Genomic DNA, 20,371 nt, shown 5'->3' with positions numbered 1-20,371 from the left:
AGCAAGAACTTAAAATTGCTTTAGTGAGACAATCAGCAACTTGATCATAGGAAGGAACATGGTGAACTTCTAAGGCTTCGCTGATGACTTTTTCACTGACAAAATACAGGTCCAATTCAATGTGTTTCGTCCGAGCATGGAGGATTGGATTGGCAGCCATCACTGCGCACAAGCTATCACACCAAATGATCTGGGCTGCTGGAATGAGAACTTGAAGTTCCTGGAGAAGAGACTTGAGCCAAGTAAGCTCTACAGTGACATTTGCTAGGCTTCGAAATTCTGCCTCTGTTTAAGACCTTGAAACTATTTGTTATTTTCGTGACAACCATGCAACAAGATTTGAGCCATAGAACACACAATGACCAATTGTAGACCTTCTGTCGTCGGGTTCAACAACCCAATCTGCATCACATAATCCAATTAAGTCTAGAAAAGAGGACCTCCTAAGATGAAAACCATAGTCAGCCGTGCTTCGAGAGATACCTTAAGATCCTTTTACTACACACCAATGAGATTGCAAAGGAGAATGCATGAATTGGCACACTCCATAATTCATTGGAGTGGCGTGTGGCTTTGCAAACTGCATATTTCCTCGAGCAAGAAGGCCTTTGAGATACTTAGCTTGAGAGAGATGAAATCCTTATGTTGTGTAGGAGACTTCAATTCCTAAGAAGAAACAGAGTTCATCAAGATCATTAGGAGCAAATAGATGATTCAGATCTGTAATAAGGGAAGAAATGAGGTTAGGATAGCTCCCTGTGATGACCTACTACAAAAAAGACTTTTTAGGATTAGCATTGCGAGTCCTCTATTTGAGAGCCTTAAAAACTGAGGTTTTTTAGGACTCGTGTTGATAGTCCTAAAATAATATTTTTAGGACTCGCATTGAGAGTCCTAAAAGAATGTTTTTAGGACTCGCAACGCAAGTCCTAAAAACTCCCGTTGAGTGTCTTTAAGTAAGTTTTTGGGTTTGAGTCCTAAAAAATCGGGTTGAGTGCATTTAAGTAATTTTTTAGAACTCGCAAAAGATCCCGTTGAGTGTCTTTAAATTAAGATTTTAGGACTCGTTTTGCATGCCCTTAAAAGTACATTTTTTTTAAAAAAAAATGCAGCTACAATTTTCATTTTCATTTAAAAAAAATATATCCCTTTAAGAGTCCAAAATGTATTATATATGTTAGATTTCTAAAATTTTCAAAAGAAAATACAACAAAAATAATTCTGTATTAATTACTCAAAAATATAATTTCAATATTTAGTCTATTTGGCTTACAAAATCATATTACATGATAGTTTATACTACAGTCAAATTCTATCATCACCAAATATTATACAAGAAATGTATACAAAGTTAGTGAAATATATTTTTTATTCTAAAAACTTCAACTACCAATGTTGTCTAGTATTGCGCCAAAGAAATACATCTCAATATAGACCTGCACATTATAAAAAAAGTTCTTTAATTATTAGGTTCATCAAACTTTTCAAAAGTTTACTTAGAAACAATCCATCAATTGCAAGCTGATAATTAATATTAGAATATTGTATTTATAAAAAAAATACCTTTAGAAAATAAGCACGTCCAAAAGATCAAGGAAATTTAGGATAAGAAATATGTTTCAAGAGAGCTAGACACGCTTGTATTTGTTTACAAATTTCAACATTTTCTAATGATTAAATTTTAATCCTCATGCAACTAAATATAAATTATTAAGAGAAATACAAATTCATTTGAATTAAGACTGAAAAATGATTGTTTTAAACTTAAGATATAATGTACTAATCAAAATATCAGTTACGTATATCCAATATAAAAGAAATTTAAGTGCAAAACGTTAAAAGTAGATGTCTATCTGCATAATGTCTAGATTTAGTATTGGAGTTTGGAGAGATATTTAGTTACTCACACATACTAATTAACCTATAGACAGTCCACATGCTATGAAGAAATAATTTCAAACTAACATTTAAATCCCAAAGAACTTTGAGTGTCACATCTCTAGAAAAAAAAAATACTGCAATTTCATAAAAACTAGTGTTGAAAGTCCTTACCAAAGACAAATTCTAGCTTTTGCCACACTAAGCTATTTTCTATATCAAGCGACAAAACAAGACAGATTTCAGAGAAAGAATCCTAAACAAAAGCGGGGAGACGATTACACTAAACATTTATAGGGGAGCCATGAATAATAAGACGCAGATAGCTAGTCACCGAGTTCTTTCAACATAGAAACAAAAAGCAACTAATCACACTGAGACATTATCACATCGTAAGCCATATTCAGCCGAAGCCTTTCATCAAGTATAACTCCAGCATCCGACCTCCATAAAAGTTTATCCAAGCAACCACTACAATTCAAATAAATAACGTCGTTCAATGCATTAAAAAAATGAGAAAAGGGAGAGGCCACTGTAATGCCCCAAATTCTCCGTTGTGTTTAACGGCGTGAACAGTAGGCCGGGAGGGCCATACTTGCTTAATTATGCTATTAATTGATTAAATGCATGTATATGTTGATTATATTATGATATGATGTGAAATGCATGCATGTGAGTCCATATTTTTATCCACAGGGGTGTGATGGTAATTTGGCCCGTTGAGGGTAAATTGATTATTTGTTCGCATGTTGGTGATATAATTTGAGACCACATTATAATGTGGGTTTGTTCGAGCTATTTGGCATGAGACGATCAAGGAATGTTAAATATCGGTTTGGTCATAACGGGCTCAAGCTCGGGGCTCGGGGTGAGTCTCGGGGTGTTTTAATGATTAGAGTGTCACCGGGCATTAAAGGGTAATGGAAGGTGAATTATTGGTGTTTGAGAATATTGAGATTAGCGGGAATTGGGAAGCGTTAATTATCATTAACGGTGTAGGTGGAAAGTGTCAAAATTACCCTTGAGTTGGCTTTAGAAACTTTTAAAGACCTAGGGGTATAATGGTCTTTTGGTATTTGGATATATATGATGTTTAGATGGCTGTAAAACAGAACTAAAAACAGAGTTCCCTTCTTCTCCTTCCCGTACCTTCTCTTTCCTTCATTTTCCTTGTTTCTTCTTTGGAGTTTTTGAGCTCAAGGTGTGGAATTAAGCTAGGGAATTTGGAGGTTGAGGTTGTAGACATAGCTCAGCCATTGAAGAGGGTTTGGTTTCGAATTTGAGGTGAGTTTTATCCATTGTTTTACTGGTTTTGCTCTGTTTTCGTTTTAGGATTTCAGCTCTCGATTTTGGTGTGGAAAGTTGGAATCAAGGGGAGTTCTTGTGGTGTTTTACTTGGGTTGTGATGGGGGAGAGTTATGGGTGATGTTTGGAGGTTTAAATGGGTGTTTGGAAGAGGTTTAGGTGGTGTTTAAATTGGGTTTGAAGGGTTGGTTCCAAGAGAAATCGTAGGGGAAGAAAAACAGGGGTTTTGGCTGAACTGGGCGTTGCGCCGCGGCATGGTCAGGGTGAGCCGCGGCCCTTGGGGGCTGCTGGGTTTAGGCGCCTCTGTTTGAGGGGCGGGCCGCGGCCCTTAAGGCATTTTTGGCCAGAATTAGCTTTTTGGCTCGGGGATGCAAGCCTAAGGCCTCGGGATTGAACCTACTACCCGGTTGAGTAGTGTTTGACGTCCCGGAGGTTAGGTTTTGGGTTGGGAACCTTTTATTATTCATTTTATTAACGGAATCCCATAATTTGGTTATGACCAGGTAACCGCTAGAGGACCAAAAGGTCGATCATTCTCAGGGTCACTCTTTTATTTGTTCTAGCTCGGAACCCGATGTAAGAAAACTGCACCCCAAGTGTGACATGCATGGATATTTGTAAGGTATGTTGATTGTGTAATATGGACATGGATTGAACATGGAATGCTTAGCATATGTTGTTCGCTTGTGCATAGCACTGACTAATTGGTCAGGTTTGGCAAAGGTGCTAGTATCAACTGTGAAGTTGTGACTGATTAGTCAGGTTCGGCAGTGGTACTGGGTACTGGTCACGTTGTATTGACTTGTCAATCAGGATTGGCAAAGGTGTTAGTGTCAGCTGTGAAGCTGTGACTTATTAGTCAAGTTCGGCGGTGATACTGGACACTGGTCACTTAGCGCTGAGTTATTAGTCAAGGATGGACTTAGCATGGTTCACGCAAGCCAACGGAGATTAGATCTAATCGACTATTAGAATTGAATGACTCAAGGAGCATTAATGCCTGACCGACCCTGAGGGTCGATAAACAAACAGAGCTTGGAGGCTGGTGGCTTACCTAGCAGCCACTCTCCCGCTAGAAAAGAGAGCCTGGAGGCTAGTGGCTTACCTAGCAGCCACTCTCCTGCTAGAAAGAAGAGCTTGGAGGCTAGTGGCTTACCTAGCAGCCACTCTCCCGCTAAAATCATGTGATGTTCATTTGCTTGTTGAAAGCTTTATGTTCAGTATGATTATAATGATAATCATTTGATAATGTTTATGAGAAGTGTTATGTTTTCTTGCTGGGCTTTGGCTCATGGGTGCTATGTGGTGCAGGTAAAGGGAAAGAAAAGCTCACCTAGCCTTGAGTGGAGAGCTAATGTGGTGGTGTGTACATATGCGGCCGCTTGACCACCACGGTCAAGGTGTTCTCAGAGGAACTAGGGGGTTTACCCTACTTTTGCCGCTTAGGTCGGCGGGATTGTAAATTTAAAACTGTAATGACCATTTTGTACTGAGAACCACTTGTAAATGTTTTGTTTAGCTCTGCAGAGCAGTTTGTAATAAAATCTCCATTTCCTTTTTATTGGTTTTATACCTTAACCTGTTAATTACACTTAGAGCACGTTTTTGACCAAAGGACTCAGGTAACGAGTCAAATTTCTGGTCCACCGTTCACCGTAACTGTTCTGGGGTAGCCAGGGCGTTACAGCAACCAATTAATATGGACATCATGAAAGACAACATCAGACAATCTTATTACTTTTTTAAGTACTCTGTAGAAATCATGACCAGACAACTACAAAACTCTCTTGCTTTTAAAAAGGCACCACTGTGCGTACTTTCACAAAAATTGTTATATATGAGCTTGCGTTAACAAGGATTGTTTGACTAAGTCTGCAATTGAGCAACTTCCTACTTGCCTAACCAAAGGGTTTCATTTCAGAACAAAAATTTAGATTTGGAAAATTAAAAATGAGATCAAAATTGAAATAATCAAAGAAATCTAGGTTGCAGACATCAAATGTCGAATACAAATACAATGTAATCATTAATTCTAAACCCTACAACAATGAGCATATGAATTATTTTATATACATCTATATATATACTAAAGAAACCTATTTGTGTCACCAACATCCTGGACCTATTAACAAAGAAATTAAATAAGAATTCAAAGGTTTGTAAAAGATGGACCCTATGGCTATAATGACATTCAAAGCTAGAAGAGCTAGAGCTACAACTTTTCTTGAATTAGTACATATTGATGACATATGTGGTCTAACAAACATTCATGTGAGATGAAGATGCTAGAATATTATCTCCTTCACGAATGATTGCTCAAGATGATTATGTATATCTAATACAACATAGGTATGAAGCTTTTAAAAGTTCAAGAGGTATCAAGCAGAAACCAAAAACTACTTAAGTAATTACATAAAGATGGCTCTTTGATCAAATCGAAGCAACAAATACCACTCGGATGAGTTTTAGCAACATTTAATAGAAATTAGGATTTTCTCCTATTCTTTGCACATAACAGAGTAAAATTGTATAGTAGAAATGAGGAACAGAGCTCTTTTAGACATGGTGAGGTCTATGATTTGACATTGATCGTTTCATTTTGGGAATATTTGCGACAAACACAAGCACACTTTGTTGAATATCATACTCATCCCATCAAAATCGAAACTTGAAGACACCATATGAATTATGAAAAGTTTGTGTCATATAAGAATTGGGTGTTTGGCACTTATGCTAAAAAGGAAAGTGAATAAGAGAGAAACTTGTTCAGAGGAATGCTTTAAATGAATTAAATTTTATGGTTCAGAATGAATAAGAATACCAAAAAGAAAACAAGTTAGACATCAATTGACTAAACTAAAGTTAAAATCACAAATTTACAGTGGAATAAAACGACTACCTTTTATGGTTAAGAAAGAATAAGAACTTCCAAACCAACTAGACATAACAAAAAATACAAAGGTAAATGTATATCATGGATGAAAGGAAATGAAAAAAAGATTACTTACTGAGCCACGCCATTTAGCATGATAGACAGTTCCAAAAGAGCCTGAAAGAATTTGTAAGAGATTTACTTTTATATCATCTCATTAATATATATATATTTCAGAATAAAATGTACAGCATTATAGGAATTGAAGTGGACAATTGCTAAACTCTGTTACAAGAATTGTTAGGTGCTGGAGCGTTCGAGAACCCCCACGTCGCCGCGTGCTGAGGTGTTGGAGCCGAGGAGACCGTCGCCGCCTGCTGTGGAGCCTGCGTCCAAGGAAACCCTCCGACGTGGTACGCGCGCCTGCTGTGGAGACCGTCGCCGCCGTCGTTGCCCTGCCGCCGTCACCCCTCTTCTCCAGCAGCCGATCCTCTTCTCTCCTCTTCTTTGTGTGTGTGCTGAAAATTTTATATGTGGAACCCTAACTCTAAAAATCCCCCATTTCGAAAATGTTAAGTGTATTCTTCAAATTTTACTTAAAAGTTTTTAGGACTCACTCTGGGAGTCCTTAATACTATTTTAGGATACCCAAAGTGAGTCCTTAAAAGTCACCACTCTTAAATTTTTTATTCATGTGTTTTAGGACTCACATATGTTTTTAGGACTCTCATTGCGAGTCTTAAAATGTGATTTTTAAGGACTCTCAATGAGAGTCCTAAAAACTCCAGAGACATTTTTTAGGACTTACATTTAGGTGCATGTCCTAAAAAAGTGTCTCGTAAAGTGTATTTTGTAGTAGTGTGAAGATATCTTTAGACTTGTAAATAAGGGTCATTCTTTCTAGCATGGCACGAAACCAGCATGAGCCCCGGAGGCACGAGCACGACACGAAAAAATATGGGCTTGGGTCAGACACAACATGAATTGAAAATTGGCACGACACGTCATGACACAGCACGACAAGCATGAAGGCACGACACAAAAGCACGAACAAACTAGCCCGAAAGCACGACACGATAAAAAGCTCGATATTTTGACATTAATAATGATAATAAATTTTTATTTGTAAATTATCTATAAATTAAAATGATAATAAAAATCTATTATTTTTCTCAATGTTTATAATTTTATAATTATATTAATTTATTTTAAGATTTGTGAGTTCAAATTTTTAGCATTTATTAGTAGGTATTAAAATTCTAATAATATGTTTGATATAATTTTGTGTAAAGTATATAAAAGTATCTCAAACTATAATTGAAGAAAAGAAATATATTTGGATTGATGGTAAGTCCATTAATTGTTAACGAGGAGGTGGAGAGTTCAATTCCCCATCCTCACATTTTTTGGCAATAATAAAATGGGCATAAAAGTGGGTCGGCCCAATTTGGGCCCAATTGGACACGAGCACGACACGACATGGGACGGGCCTATGGGTCATGCTGGGCTTACTCTTTCAAATATGGGTCGGCCCAGCCCAACCCGACATGATTTTGAATACGGGCCCGACCCGAATTATTCGAAGGCACGAATATGTGGGTCAGGCCAGGCCATCCCACATTTACTGCTCTAGATATCATCAACATATACTAGAACTATAGTGGAGTGATGGAGAATATTCCTAACAAAAAAAAGATTGATCTGATTTTGAAGGTGTAAACCCAAATGAAGCAAGGGCAGAAGCAAGCTTGTCAGACCAAGCCCTCGGTGCTTGTTTGAGGCCATATAAAGATTTTGTAAGTCAACAATCAGATGTTGGGTGTAAGACATCTTCAAATCCTGGAGGTTGTTGCATATACACTTCTTCATTCAAGTACCCATTGAGGAAGGCATTTTTGACATCAAGTTGATGAGCACGCCAACCCCTTGAGAGAGTCAAGGTTAAAACAAATGTTATAGTGATTGGCTTCACAACTGGGCTGAAAGTTTCAGAGAAGTCAAATCAGCTTATTGGTGAAAGCCTTTAGCTACCAATCATGCCTTGTATTTTTTTATTGTGCCATCTGCATTTTCCTTAACTCAAAAATTCCATTTGCAGCCGATTGGTTGTTTGCCTCCAGGAAGATTAACTACCTTCCAAGTGTTGTTTCTTTTCAGAGCAAAGATTCTTCAAGCATTGTTGATTTCCATTCATCTATGTGCATTGCTTCCTTAATAGAATAATGCACTAGAGTTGTTAGAAAAACCTTGGGCTTGTGAATACCACTATTGTCTCTAGTTTTCATAGCATGTGTGTTGGTGGCTGTTGTAGTAGGTATTGAATAAATGGTTTTAGTGATAGGTATAGGAAGAAATGGAGGAGCTTCACAAGTTGTTGCAACAACAACATGGTCAGACACAGCATCACTAGAAGGAACTTGTGAATTAGCAGCCGCACCTGAAACAACATCAAGAACCTTAACAGAACCCGAGTTAGATGTAATATTAGTTGGTAATAATTGAAGATGTGGATATAGGAACATGTTGAATAGAACAAGGGATAATAGAGGAAGAGGTTGTTGGTTGATGTTGATTAGGAAAGCTATGCTAATACACTTTTTGGATTAACAGAGGAGTAGTTGATTCAAAATGGACAGTGTAACGCCCTACTACCTAGGGACCATTACGGTGTGCATTTTAAACAGTGTTATACTCACTAATCGAGTAATTGGGCCATAATCGTGTAACTAAGTATGATTAATAGTTTAGGGTTAAATTTTTTGGTTAAGATACAACGTTTCACTAACGTTTACTGTATACATTGGGATCCCAAAAAAATAATTTAAAGGTTAATTACAATAAAATATTTACAACCAGCTGACCTAAGCGACAAAATAGGGTTTAACCCTAGTTCCTCTTTAAACTCTCGACTGTGGTGGTCGAATAGTCGCATATGTACACATCGTCACCTAAGCTCTCCAACTCAAGGATGGTCCAACTTTCTTTTGTCTTTATCTGCACCACATAGCACCCGTGAGCCGAAGCTCAGCAAGAAAACTCAATATGCTCATGAACAAGTAATAACATGTTACTAAATCATAATAAGCATGCCTAGCAGTAATAACCTTACTCATGCATGCAAGCAGGCACAAATAAATGTTTGTGGAGTCCTGGGCTCTGAATAGATGACTAAAAAGTCACTCGCTCTAAGGCAGATGACTAATAAGTCTCTCTGAGGTAGACGACTAATAAGTCTCTCTGAATAGTTGACTAATAAGTCACTCTCTAAATAGATGACTGATAAGTCTATCTCTGTGTAGATGACTGATAAGTCTATCCCTGTGTAGATGACTGATAAGTCACTCTCTAAGATAGGTGACTAATGAGTCACACTCTGAATAGGTGACTAATGAGTTGAACTCTAAATTGGTGACTAATGAGCCACACTCTGAATAGGTGACTAATGAGCCACACTCTAGATAGGTGACTAATGAGCCATACTCTGTATAGGTGACTAATGAGTCACAATTTGGGCTATACACCCTAATCAGATAAGTGACTAATGAATGAATCATGAACTTGGGCTCAGCACCCACAAGCATGTGACGTTGCAGTCACCTAAGCCTTTTGGCCCTGGCTCTAAGTAACTAGCCTTTAGACTAGACAAGAACTTTTGTTTTCATCGAACTTAATGTCGGTCAAGCATTTCATGCTTATGATGATAATGCTTATGTCGATTAGATCTAATATTTTTGGCTTGCATTAAACACGCTAATACCGTTCTTGACTATAAGCCAATACCATACGACCAGTGCTCAATACTATTGCCAAATTTGACTAATGAGTCATAGCTTCACAATCAATACTGACACCAATGTCGTTCCTTGACTAATAAGTTAGTGCTTCCTCAATGAGGTAATGCAAACAAACATGTATCATATGTCAAATATTCAGATATAAGGCATTCAACATGCTTAATCAATAATCAGAAGCATAATTATAATCGTGCACAATTATAGAGACTCAAGCTCTGATCAATCTCATATTCAACATTCATGTCATGCCCTAATCTCATGTATCTTTTGCATCACATGCATCACATACTGGGTGCAGTTTTCTTACCTTTGGTCCAAGCACAGGTTACCAATGAACAATTCTCGAGCACGATCTTGTTTCCAATCCCCTATCGATAACCTAGTCACAACCATAAATGGTGTTTCAATGAGTTCAAGTTCCAAAACCCAAATCCCAAGACCAATCTCGCGCTCTCAGGACCACCAATTCCACCAAACAAGGTGGTGGAATCATCCCCCGAGCCCCTGGGTCAAAACCCCAAAAATTACCAGAAAACCAATTTCTGAAGGCTGTGTATAGCTACAATGCTACCTTTGGGTGCTACAGTGCTACAAGCAGACTCAAAACCCCCCAAAACAGAGCACCTAGCGCTACAGCACCCAAACCAGAATTTCGAATTTCTGGGCTTCTCTCTTCGTGTTCTTCGAACTTCAAAGCTCCAAATCCGACCCCAACATATCCAAATCTCAAAATTAAAGTTCCCAAACATCCTAATCTTCCAAAACCAATAAAATCCAAGCTTCAATTCATCCAAAAACTCATCAAAACATAAAATCCAATCAAAGCTTAAAAACTTTAAAAGCTAAGAACTTAAAACTTGGATTACCTCCAATTAAGTTGCTTCCCAACTAAATCCTCCGGCTAATAAGCTTTTAATCTTCCCTATAATTGCTATGCCTCGATCCTCGTTTGAATCCGAGTCCTAAAACTCAAGCTTCCTTCGAAAATGTGATCGGGTGATGAAAAGGGAACGAGAGGAAGAGAGAACGTTCTTTTTATGTTTTTGACAGGTTACTTCAAGCTTAAGTAGCCTCAAGAAAATCCTAATGCTCGGGGTCCCGAAAATGCCCCCCCCCCGGGGTAAAATAGTCCAAATTCCCAGAATTTCCCCTTGGTCTCACTTACTCTCAATTTATCATCCAATACTTATTCCCATTACCCAATATCTCGGTATTGTGCTAAATACCCAAAATACCCTTTAACTCACTCTGAGTCAAGTATGAATCTTGTTGTGATTTTCCCACTAGCTTGCCTCCTAGGATTGTCTCGTGCCGAGTAACCCTAGCATAACCAAATAATAATGAAGCACCACACACATGCCACATATATGCCAAATATACCCAAAACAGGCCAAATAATGAAAACCACCCAATTAATCAGAAATGGGTTCACATGCATATTTAATACACCTAAACATGCATATTATCATTTAGTTGCATAATAAATCAATTATGGCCCTCTCGGCCTTCTAATCAAGGCCCTAAGCCTTATTAGGAAATTTAGGTCATTACAGACAGGATTTTGAGGAGGATAATGCACAGTAGTAGATGAAGTAGAAAAAGGAAATGAGTACTCATCAAATGTAACATCACAAGATAGATATATTTGACCATTAGGACTGGGACATTTTTACCCTTTGTGAACTAAATTGTAGCCTAGGAATGTACACTTGATTGAGTGAAGTCAGAGTTTATGTCTATTGTACGGTCGTAGGTTTAGGAGAAAGACACAACTGAATACTTTGAGGGAGGTGTAATCAGGTTCTCGTTAAAAAATGGTTTGGAATGGAGAAGAGAAATTGAGTTTGGATGTTGGGAGATAATTTATTAAGTATACAACTGTCCTGAATACTTCACCCCAATATTTGAGTGGCATATGAGCATGAGCTAAAAGAGATAGCCCAATCTAGACAATGTACCTATTTTTTCGTTCTACTACCCCATTTTGTTAATGTGTGTGTGGACAAGATAATTTGTGTAAAATACCTTGAGTTTGGAGATACTTATCAAAGGCTTTGAACTCTCCACTCCCATCAGATTGGAGAGCTTTAATAGGTAAGCCAAATTGTAACTTAACTTGTTTTTTGAAAATGAGAAAGCTTTCAAAGGCTTCAGATTTGGTTCTTATGAGGTATAACCATGTATGCCTGCTGTAAGCATCTAAAAAGATAATATAGTAAAAGTAGCCACATGAAGATGTATTTGGGGAAGGTCCCCATAAATCAGAGTGAATAAGCTCCAAAGGAGAAATATAAGTTGTATCTAAATTTGGAAAGGGAAGCTTATGAGTTTTGCCAAGGCAGCAAGCATGATAGAAATCAAATAAAGTTTTACTATGGGAATGAACTTTACATTTATTCAAAACTGAATAAACAGTTTGAGCAGAAGGATGACCTAATCGACCATGCCACAAGTGAAAAATAGAAGGACTATTTTGAGACAGAGAAATAAAGGCAGTCAAGTTGTTAGGCTTCAGATTTGAGGGTGGTGCTTGAGTGGGAACTGAGTGGGAGTTGGAGTTGGAACACGAGGAGGAAGGCTGCAGATTAATTTGAGTGGGATCAAGAACAAAAAGGCCACAATCAAGTTTTCCAGCAAGAAGAGTCTTCTTGGAGACTTGATCCTTCACAAAACAAGAATTAGCATTAAACTCAAAGAAAACATTATTTTCTTGTGAAAATTGAGATACACTTAAGAGATTCTTTGTAATGGTAGGGACATGTAAGACATTATGTAAGACTAGAGATTTAGATTGATAAGGAGAGATAAAGGTATAGTATCCAACATGTTTAATATCCAAACATGAACCATTACCAACTAATATTTGATATTGACCATGGAAATCACAGTTGTTCATGACATTGTTGGCATCGGGGAGTGAGGTGATTTGTGGCATCTGAGTCAGGATACCAATTAAGGTCTACAACTGAGTCTTGAATGGCAACCATAGCCTGCATTGAAGAGAGATTTGTTGAAGAACCAGCAAAATTAGTTGGATCATAAAAAGATTTGTCAATTTTGTAAAAAAAAAAAATATTGAAGAACAACATAACCAGGCTTTTGATAGAGTTGACAAACATGTTTTCTTTGCCAAGAAGAATTGCTCCAGTGACCACCACGAGATCCAAATCCACAGGCAGCACCTCGAGTTGCTGAACTCATTCTTGAATCAGTATCATTGGCACTACTGAATTGAGGAGATCCAGTGAAAGATTTATGAAAACCACTACTGAAACCTCCTCGAAATTTATTGAAACCTCCTCTTGAGTGTCCAAATTGACGATTGCCAAAGTTGTGAGCAGCCAAAATTTCCTCTCCCACCATTATGTGTAATTCTTTTGAGCTCTTGTCATTTCTAACTTCATGAGCCATAAGAAGTGCTTCAACTTCAGCAACAGAGCATTCATCAGTGTGAGTAATGAGAGATGTGGTGAAAACTTTAAATTCCTTAACCAGACCATTAAAGATTGCCTCAATATGGTCAGAAGGATGAACTTTATGACCAATGGAATTCAGTAAATCAATGATATTTTTGACTTTGAGAAGGAATTTACTAATGGGTAAAGAATTTTTTTCCTGTATTTCTTAATTGAGTTTTCAGTTAAGTTATCTTTGCATGGGTTTGGGCAGTATAGAATTCTTGAAGAGATGCCCAAAGTTGTGCAGCGGTATCATTGCCCACCATGCGAGATAGAATGTGGTCGCTCATGAGGGAGAGAAGCCAAGAAAAAATCAATTGATTTTGGGCTTCCCAATCTTCATACACTACTAAAAATCAGGGGTTCAGCATCAACCGACGCATTTTCCAATTGTGTCAGTTTTGCAACTAACGGTGTTGAAGGCGATGCAATTAAGATGGTCAGAAGCATCAGCCTGTAATTGATGTTGTTGGGCAGATGCGTCGTTCTATAACTGATGATTTTGAGGGGCGAATGCGTTGGTCTATAACAAACACTTCTAACCTACAAATGCATCGGTTACTGACCAACGACAAGGTTTGCGTCAGTGCAGAACTGAATCTGATGAATTTAAAATTGTCTTATGCAAAATTTCTGCCATTTCCCTTGCAACAAAACAAAAGCAGAAACAGAAGCAGAAACATGTATATATATATCAAAAGTATATATTTATATGAAACTATATATATAATGGTTGAGATATATGATTCAAAAAATAATATTCATATACTCAAGGGAAAACAATGACTAAGTTTCTAATCAAAATCTACTTACTTAACCATTGTTTAGAGACAAAAAATAAGTTAGTAACTAATCTAAGCCCATTTTTTAGAGACAAAAAAGAAGTTGATTAGTAAACTAATCTAAGTCAAGATCGACATATGACTCAAAAAATTATATTCATACTCGATCGATATATGGAGGTACATACTAGCTAGCACTAGTTTTCATCAAACACTAAGATGAGGTAGAATTAACTCAGCCCATTCATCTCGTACAGTATTGATTTCTTCAAGCAGGTACACCATTATGCTTTTGAACTACAAATGAAATCAAAAAATTAGTTAGAATAAAATTATATATGATTTCACAATAAAAGTTAATTTAAACTATATAATAAATAATTAATTAAACAATACTTACTTGATGACTGAAGTGGTTCTTTAGGTTAGTCTCTAAAAGGAAGTCCCTTGCGAACTTCATTACGCAGTTCCCACACTTAATGTCATCATCATGTTTTCTGCACTATTAAACATAACCAAACTTCTAAGTTGTTATTAAAAATATATTACCTAAGGGTAGCAGAGTTTTGCTCTTCTTGCAGGTTGTCCTCTCTTTAGCTCATATGAATCCAGGGCACTATACAAAATATATTTGAAGTTAATTAATTAGTTAATATTAAAAAATGATTGAAGTAACTAAGATAAAAAGTCATATGACTTACACATAAATGCACCACTTGATCTCTGGGCAAATACGATGATTCAGTGGATCCAAAAACGTTATCAAATGGTTGAATAAGTACGAGCATCCAATGGTCCCTACAAATTCCCAAATAAATTTGTATTAAATGCAAGTTGGTATAGTAAACTTTAGTTATATATAATAATATATATGTAGTTAGCTTACGATGAGTTCCATGGACATATAAGAAATTTTATGGCTGAATTTGCCGCATTCGGTTGCAAAGCGATTTAACACGTGCTTTAAAGAAACCTGCATTGGTGGACACCGAAGATGGATTCATGAATGCATATACCGAGTCCAACACATTACCTCCAATATTGTGCATAGCTGCAGAAATTATAAATCTCATAATAACAGACAAATAATTTTTTTTTAAAAATATCTAAGAAGAATTATAAAAAGTGATTATACCTCAACCACCACGACATCACAGGGGCTCCAATCTTCTGCATGTTGCAAAGTTGAAGTATGACCTCTTTGTAAATCATGTAAGCATCACCTTGGAGCCCAAACACTCGCTCTGGAATTTCAATTGTGATATTTTTATCCTTCCCCCATGGAGATACCATCCTCGCTATCAAATCTAATGTTGTCATTCGAAGAGGCTCTGTCAGTGTCAATGTCTCTTTTCCAGGATGCTGGGGGTGTACAGGGGGTTGAGTGGAAGGTGCAGTAGGATCTCTACGAGTCTCATGCTTGTTAAATCACAAAATAAAAATAAGTAAGATATTTTTGTTATTATGAAATCAAATGGCTTAGAATAAAAATAAAAACTAGGTTAAAATGTTTTATGAAGAGGTTGACCATCGATGAGGACTAGCCTCTTAGGCTAGGCTACATAGTAACCGACCGCTTCACCCACCAAGTCGTAACCTTCGTGCTTGATTGAGCATGGCAGAACCAAACTCCCTTTAAGGGATACCTCAACGATGACATGACAATAGTCATTGTCATATTCATCTCCAAGCACTGTAAGCTTCTTGGCCCATGTCTCCTTGACGTGGCCTATTGCCACAATGTTGCGGTCGAGTCAACACACAACCTACATGGAATCACGTACATTCGAAAGCCAAACAAGTTATTATTAAATTTATTATAATCATTTTGGTTAACAAATCAATTAATAAAGAAAATATTATCACCTTATCCACACCAGGAGGTGGAGCGGGAGCTCCTGGTTGTTGAAAAGATGGAGCCCAAGCGAGAGATGCTGCCTGTGATGGTGGTAGAGGCCGAGCGAGAACTCCTGCCTATGGTGGTGGTGGTGGTTGATCGAGAGCTACTGTCTGTGATGGTGGTGATGGTCGAGCGAGAGCTCCTGTCCGTGGTGGTGGTCGTAGTCGAGCGGGAGCTCCTATATGTGGTGGTGGCAGCGGACAAACAGCAACTGCTGGTTCATTCAAGGCTCCTCTAACGCGTGAACCAAATCCTATAGAAGACCCAAAAATATGACTATATCCTTCCTCCCTAAGATTAGTTTTTTCTCAATGAAAAAAACAAACCTTATAACTCTTGTTTATCCCGTTCCTAAATAAGTGTTCCTTCAATGTAATAAGCTTAATCTTCACAAAGTTACCACACTTAAGACACGGACAAGGAACAAAATCTAGATTTTCTAAATTTCTTGCACAAAACTGCAATAAATACTCAACACCTTCCCTATATTTCACTGATAGCCTATATGAAGATAACCAATCTCCATCCATTGTCAATTTCCTAAGAAACAAAACAAAAAAGCCAAAAAATTGGCAAAGACTCCTCTATTAAAAAATATATATTTATTATATTAAAAAATAATTGCGTAGCATCTCCCCTATTTTTAAAGCATATCCCAAATTCATATAGTACATATAGACATCACATAATACACAAAAATAAAAAAAACAATCAACATGCATAAGTATCAATCAATATCAAACATGCATACCTATCAATGTTATTATCTTGAAAAAAAATTAGACAACATTTCCCCTATTTCTACAACATTTCCCAACTTCAAAAGTACCTATACACAACATATAATATACAAATATCAAACAATCAATCAACATACATAATTCCAACCTTATATCACCGCAGCGCACACTCCTAGAATCTATCTTCAGTAACTTTTAATCCTAAATTCCACTAAATTAATATAGCTAGATAATTTAATATATATATATATACCATTAAAGTTTCAGTGAATTACCTCGTCCAAGTGTTAGGATTGTTTCTACAGTATTTTGGAGAGCAATTTTAGGAAATCTATGTCCTTTTTTGGTTGTGTTTATGCAGTATAACACTTGTGTTTGCTATTATTTTCAGGATCTTATGTGGAATAGAGAAATGGGCTAAAATATGAAGATATCTTGGGGTTCTGAGCATAAAATGCCTAAATTGGAGAAACTGAGGTTAAGATTTCTCTACTGAATTGATTTAGTCTTTCGACGAGGTTTTCGGGATTGAAAAGGAGAATTTTGAAAAAGAATTAATTCTGAGTCGCGGCGTTGTGTCTTAAGGGCCGCAGCGTTGTGGAAGACAGAGAAGGAAAAAATATGGGTTTAACGAGGGTCGCAACACTGGGCTTTTGAGCTGCGGCGCTATTTTTTGGGCATTTTGAGTCACGACGTAATCACTTAAGGCCCACGACGCTTACTGAGGTAGAGACGGATGAGTTTTAAAATTTCAAAGTAGTGTTGCATCGCTTCCTTCTTGAGCCTCGGTGGACGATTCCGTGAGTGCAAAGAAATGGAATTTTTAGAAAGGGCAAAAGTGGTAGTTCACATATAACACATATGAAAACTATATAAGCATCATTATGTCGATTTTTGAAGGCTGGAACCCTAGTGACTCAAGAAAACACTCGACGGAGGCTAAGGAGTGAAGATTCAATATTTTATCACTGGTTTTCTTCTCTTCTTCCCTTATTTTTTGCTATAGTGATGTTTAGATCTAGTTTTATGGATTTATTTATGTTTATCATGAACTAATTTTCTTGTTAGGGTGTTAATGGATTCTTCTTGAAACCTTATGATTATCTAATATAATTTTTATGAATTTCCTGTCAATATTGTAAATTATTTGATTCGTGTTTAATGCTTGTGATTGATTGGCCACTAATTGCATGATTTATATGATTTTAATCAAAAATTTGAAAAGTGAAGGTTAAATATGCTTTAGTCAAATAATCATAGATTTGTATTGGATGAGAGTACCTGTATGATTTGTGTAGCTTAGAAATTACGTGCTTAATGCCTGCAATTTGTTTAATTTACCACAGAGATGTAGGAAGTTTTCTTATTATAGAGAGTTATATGTTTTAATAAGAATATAATTTGCAATTGGAATCCGCTATCACAATAAAGGTAGGAATTATGGAATTTGTGTTAGAGAAGCATAGGTGGATAGTTGATGAAATCGATAACCCTGTATTAAATCCATTGAATTAGAATTTTATTGTTGAGTTCTTTTATGTTCTTGATATTTATTTCATTTAATTTATTTAGTAATTTCAGCAAATTGATCTTTGTTAAATCAATTAGGAATAAAGATTGATTCTTGGTAATTAGTAAACAGTCCTTGTGGGTTCGACACTTTACTTAAATATACTACTTTTTCGATTGCGTGCACTTGCATATTGAAAAATCCACAAGAAGTTTTTGGCTCTGTTTCTAGGGACTGTGTTATTAATATCAAAATAGTTAATTTTTATTCTAACTTGTTTTTTTAATTATTGTTCTAATTCAGTTGGTGTCTTATTATTGTCATTTCAGGAAGTATTGGTTTATGCTACGTTTTAAACAGAGAGAAATATTACCTGTGAATCCTGAAATAGAAAGAACTTGCAGACAGAACTGAAAGAAGAAGAGGTTGGAGACTACCATGGTTTATAATCAATGGAATGCAACGAAAAATGATGTTAATAATGTTCAAGAGACAGTAGTTGTTACTGAGATCCCTGTTGAACAAGGACCAAGGACACTGAGAGATTATGTACTTCCCACTATCACGAGAGTGCATTCTTGCATTCGAAACCCCACCATTGCCGCGAGCAACTTTGAAACTAAGCCAACAATTTTACAAATGGTGCAATCCACTATCCAATTTGGTGGACTACCTACTGAAGATCCAAACTTGCACATAGCAAATTTCTTAGAGCTGTGTACAACGTTTAAGATGAATGGTGTGAGTGACGATGAAATCCAACTGAGATTGTTCCCATTCTCATTAAGGGACTGAGCGAAGAGTTGGTTGATCTCGCTACAAGCCAACTCAATCACGACATGGGAGGAACTAGCCCAAAAGTTCCTTGCCAATTTTTTCCCTCCAACTAAAGCTGTAAAGTTGAGAGGTGAAATAAATAATTTCCACCAGAACGACGGGGAGTCTTTATATGATGCATGAGAGTGATTTAAGGAGTTGTTAAGGAAGTGTCCCCATCATGGAATTGAGAAGTTGATGCTGGTCCATAATTTTTACAGTGGGTTGGGAGGTACTACTCGCACAATTATACATTGATTAGTGCTCAAAAATGTCAATTTATTAGTTTTAAAGTTCAAAATAAATTAAGCTTTAATTAATATTTTCATGAAGTTATTGCAATATATTTTTTATTGGAAAATATTAATTGTAATTTATTTTGTTTTTAATTTTCAGGAATAAATTGCATTTTTGGCATTTAGGAAAGCAAAAGAATTGAAATGATTAAAACTGAAAAAGAAAAACGAAAAAAAGGCATTTTCATGGTCCAAACCCAAAAAGAATCAGCCCAAAGCAGCCCCAGGCCCGCTACTTTTCCTCTGCCAGCAGTGCACCACATGGCGCTTCACCTGCTCGCCACATGTCCGCAACCCTAGCAGTCCCATGAACGAATCCACCCGTGCCTGACCCGCGAGCAACCCTGCCTGACCTGGACCCGCGTCTGACCTAGGCCGCCTGCCATCTTCTTTTCACTTGTTGATAGTTGCAACACGTGGCACTTTTCTATTGGCCACGACTTGGTCAAAGTTCCAGTTGCCACCAGCCACCTTCAATCCAATTTTGTGTACACTTTGGGCCTTGGACCCTTCCATTTTGAGCTTTAAATCTCATATTTTTTGTTGATTTAGAAAAATGGGCATGATGACCATTCACTAAAATATCAATGTTAATATTAATATTAAGATTTGAATTTTCAAAATCATATTTTATTATTAGTGTTTCAGATTTATTCTGTAAACCTCATTTGTAGTTTAATTTCTTTTTAGTCATTTTCTTCTTCTATAAATAGTGACTCTGCTTTCACATTTGGTATGTAATTTTAGGTAGCAAAACTCTACCAAATTTTAATCTCATTTCTCATATTTTCACTCTAGAATTTTATGAGAATGTTTAGCATGATAGGCTAACCTTCTTAGGAATGTTAGGATGATCCTATATGCACTATGACTTTATTTGGTATTTTTGATTCACCATGTACTTAAAGTCTATATATTTGAGTGATTTATTTTATTTCATATCTATTTCTTTATCTTGTTATCCTTATTTATGTTTACTAATAGTATATAGATTTTGTCAAGCACTTTCTATGTATTATC

General features: G+C 36.7%; 1 non-coding gene across 1 annotated transcript; it reads right to left on the bottom strand.

Moving 5' to 3' along the window:
• Nucleotides 1-19,136: 19,136 nt before the first annotated feature.
• On the bottom strand, nt 19,137-19,243 carry LOC133827910 (small nucleolar RNA R71). Its single transcript, XR_009890558.1, has one exon. It is a non-coding gene; the product is annotated as a small nucleolar RNA R71 (small nucleolar RNA).
• Nucleotides 19,244-20,371: the final 1,128 nt, after the last annotated feature.

Source organism: Humulus lupulus, chromosome 3 (assembly GCF_963169125.1).
Source record: "Humulus lupulus chromosome 3, drHumLupu1.1, whole genome shotgun sequence".
Taxonomy (NCBI): domain Eukaryota; kingdom Viridiplantae; phylum Streptophyta; class Magnoliopsida; order Rosales; family Cannabaceae; genus Humulus; species Humulus lupulus.
Note: the sequence above shows the minus strand (reverse complement) of the source record. Positions and strands in the feature narration are given on the sequence as shown.